The sequence below is a fragment of the Lycium barbarum genome, chromosome 1 (assembly GCF_019175385.1).
Source record: "Lycium barbarum isolate Lr01 chromosome 1, ASM1917538v2, whole genome shotgun sequence".
Classification (NCBI taxonomy): domain Eukaryota; kingdom Viridiplantae; phylum Streptophyta; class Magnoliopsida; order Solanales; family Solanaceae; genus Lycium; species Lycium barbarum.
The window spans coordinates 15,013,707-15,017,973 of NC_083337.1; the positions used below are offsets into that span (position 1 = coordinate 15,013,707).

Below are 4,267 nucleotides of genomic sequence, written 5' to 3' on the forward strand. Positions count from 1 at the left end.
CCGAAATCTGAAACAAATTGGATAATCACAGACATCATAAGGCTTGGAAGCAGTGATCTCCTCCCGTGCTCCTCCTCTGTTGTCAGCATCAATTTTCTCTCCCCTCCCGATGTCCCAGAACTGCGCATCAAATCACCCTTTAGTAAAAGTTAATGAATAAGAGGATTCGCGTGCAAGAACTACAAAATCCATGATGAGTTACATTATATGACACTTTTTTCCCTATTAGTCGGCTACAAGACAAATGATATCTTTCTATATTTAAAAAAAAAATTAACAACAAGCTTCTCATTTACCCCTTAATATCATGCTTTTATAGCCACAATATTGTCATGGCATTGACATGTTTAAAATCTCGAGTTTCAGAAATCTTTCTATCTTTCTTAAATTTCTTTTCCAATCAAACATTGTCATACAAATTGAAACTGAGGGAGTAGTAATCAATTAAGATAATAAAAGGAGGGACCTCGTCAAGAATTCGGAGATGAGCTGGGAGCAGAGGATTGGAGATTTATCGCCATTGGCTATACAGTTGATATCAGGCTGAATATCTTCATAGGTGATGACGGGGATCAATTTCTTGAATGTCTCTCTATCAGTGTGACCATTGAGATCATGGCGCTGCAAGTACTCGACGTTGGCATTCCTAGTGGGGATTTCAGCAAGAACTCTCCTCTGGACCTCATCGACATTGGTTGTGACCTCTTCAATAAACTGAAGATTCTTCTTGTTTTTCTCTGCAATACTACAGCCGGTGGACTTCTCCGAGATTGCTCGTGCCTCAGCCATGGTTTTTTCCATATTAATAAGGACCTGTAACTGTATCAACCTCAGAGATTGCAAATAAACAGATTCAGCTGATTGTGGTAATTGTCTATATGTTGCTCGGACTCTTCAAAAATGTTAACGGATGTGTGTCAGATTCTCCAAAAGTGGTTTACTTTTGGAGAATCTGACACGGGTGCCGCATTGAAAGTGAAGAGTCCGCGCAACTTAGGTAATAGCAATCAAAGTAAGCCATAGACCTGATCTTTACATGAACATGACTGACAATCAAAACACAAGTCCTAGGACAATAATGAAATTGAACTAAATACGGTAGAAAACCGTGTGAGCCATCAATACAATATTTGATTCTGGCACGGAACTCTTCTTTCGAATGAAAGGGAAACCAGTCACCACATTCACCTGTCCCTCTACCAGTCGGGGTGTGGAAAGCACTATAAGTTTGTGTTATTTGTTGAGGCTTTCCGAGAAGTTAAGTTCCGTTTTTAGCTTTAATAACGACATAGAATGTACACATTTTTGCATCAGGACATTTATTAAGTGTGTCACATTCTTCCAACTATGTGTCACTACAGAAAAATAGATACAGATGTTCTCTAATTTTTCCCAAGGTTATGGTTGAATCAGAGGCAGATCTATCATTTGAATTTTATGGGTTCGGGATTCTAGGACAGCTAACTCAAGTGATAGTAATTGAGTTGGAAATTTGATATTTGTACATAGTATGAAATAAACAAGAAATAACATACCGCAAAAAAAAAAATGAAAAGAAAATAACATACATAAACAAAGAGTTCACCACTGGCCTTCAGATGCTGGAGATTTCAAGTTTAACAACAATATCATGCATCCAAAGAAAATAGAGCTGAGAATATTATTTTTGTTCTTTAAAACAAACTATTAAACAGAAAAGAACTAAATTTAACCAAGAAATAAGTAAAGATTTACCAGTAAACTCTCTAACGGATTTGCCTTTAACAAATTTTTCACCTAATTTTCCTTCAGTAATTACTAGGAAATGAAGAAGTTGATTGCTTTATGCTGTGGGCGAAGATAAACCCGTCAACCGGTTCGGTTTTACCGGTTCAAACCGGTAACCGGAACCAGTTGAACCGGTTAACCGTTTATTATATACCGGTCCGGTTTTAATTTTTTTAAAATCGAAACCGGTAAAACCAGAACCGGACCGGTTAAACCAGAACCCCCCCCCCCCCCCCAAACGTTTTTTTTAACACTTTAACCCATCCCCCACCCCTATATAAACCCCTCTCCATTTCCATTTTAATCCACACCAATTCACTCTTCTCTTTCTCTCAAATCTCAATCTCTCAATTATAGTTACTTTGCAACAATTAGTCACTTTAAATTTCTCTCAAAATAAATATTATAAAGTCTTATTATAGTTTCAATTATTAATTTTGCAATTATAATATTGTTGGTGGATTTGGTGATTTTGCAACAATCCGAAGTAGCTTTGGTGGATTTGCAATTCTAGCCGCCTTCACTTTGTTGGAAATTAGTCCGGCAATTTGGTACCTTCGTTCCAACTCTATCTTTATTTTTCGCAATTTAATTCTAGCAATTTAATTTGTTGCAATTCATTTTCTTGTGATTTATTTGAGTGTAATTTAAATTAATTCTATTTAATAATGGCGAAGAGATTTAGACGTGGTGCCGGTAGTAGTGGGATTGTTAGGCGTGGGCTTAATGAGGAAACATTTGTGGAAGAAACACCTAATTTAGGTATTGATATTGGTGGAAATAATCCACTTTTAGGTCATGAGGCAATGCAACAATATTATACCGACACTTTTAATGAAATTGATGATGATGATGATGATGATGAAACACAACCCCCCGAAAATCTCATAGGAGATACATGTCCTGCACAATCACATACACAAGACAAACCGCCTAGAACTCGTAAGCCAGCCGCTAAAATTTGAAAATTTACGACTAAGGATAGGGAAAGCCAAACAGCTAAATGTACCCTATGTGGACAAGTATTTACTTTTAAGCAAGAAACTAGTAAGGATGGTGAAACGGGTACACTAAATGCTCATATGAGAAAGAAGCATATGGATGTTTGGGGGGAGCAAACGGGTTCAAATGTGGGGGGTATTCAAATGACGATAGACCCACGAACCGGTAAAAATTTTAAGTATGACAAGATAAAAGAGCGTGTAGAAATAGCTAAAATGGTAGCTTATGATTGTTTATCGTTTTCCTTTCCTTCGGGTTTGGGGTTTGTTACTTACATTCAACGTTGTTATAATCCGTTATTTGAGGGTATTCCTAGAAGTACTTGTAGAGCGGATGTATAGATTTGTATAAAAAATATAGATTTTATTTGCGTCATGTATTTAATTCTTTAAATTGTAATGTTTCTCTTATCGCTGATTTGGGTCTTAGTCTTAACAAATTAGATTTTTTTGCTATTACATGTCATTGGGTTGATGACAATTGGATTATGCAAAAAAGAATTATAGCTTTTTTATATGATGAAGGAAAAGGTCGTCACGATGGAAAAAATTTAGCGGATTCAATGTCTACTATTATGAGATTTTTTAACATTTATAGAAAAACGCTTTGTATTGCTTTAGATAATGCTTCTAATAATACAAAGGCGATTGGTCTTTTAAAAAGAGAACTAAACCCTCTGCTAAGAAATATTTTTCATGTAAGATGTAGTTGTCACATTTTAAACTTAATTGTTAAAGATGGTCTTGTGCGTTTTGACGATTCTATTCAAAAAGTTAGAGATACAGTTGCGTTTCTTTTTTGTAATGCTGATAGGGGATATTAGAGATTTTAAGAATGCTTGTGTGAAAAATAACCTTAGACCTAGAAAAATTCAAGTAGAAATTGAGACTAGGTGAAACTATACTTACATTATGCTACAACCGCGAAGAGGCTTTGCTGTGATGTTGACTTTTTGTAGTAATATTTTTTTGCAAAGTGGATTGCAAGTGAAACATCCACATGTCACAGATTATGTTATCTTTAATCGAATTACATATAAAATCAAATATTTATCAATCCCCAATATATTTGCTTATATAATCAAATATTTATCAATTATATATATATATATATATATATAAGGGTCAAAAACACACCCCAACTATCACTTTTGTTTTTAGTTTCATACCTAAACTATCATAAGGTTGAGAAAACTACATAAACTATCATTATCTAGTTTGTAAAACACAACTCAAATTATTCTTGAATGGCATGTGATCTACACTCTCTATTTTATAAAAAATGTTACCAAGTGTTGTCCACGTGAATAAATAGTGTACAATGGCACCTACATGAAAATTAAAAAAAAAAAACTATTAGTTTTAAAAAAATAAACTGAAAAATAATATTTGTAAAAAAATATCAAAAATTATAGAAAATAAAAAAAAATAGTTTAAAAAATGGAATAGTTACTTTTTTTTTTTTGAAAAAAATAAGAAAACTGATTATTAGTTTTCAC

At 34.1% G+C, this 4,267-nt stretch overlaps 1 pseudogene; it reads right to left on the bottom strand.

The window, feature by feature from the left end:
- Nucleotides 1-1,724, bottom strand: part of LOC132632321 (indole-3-acetic acid-amido synthetase GH3.6-like) — a 3,508-nt pseudogene extending 1,784 nt beyond the window's left edge.
- Between the last annotated feature and the right edge of the window lie 2,543 nt (nt 1,725-4,267).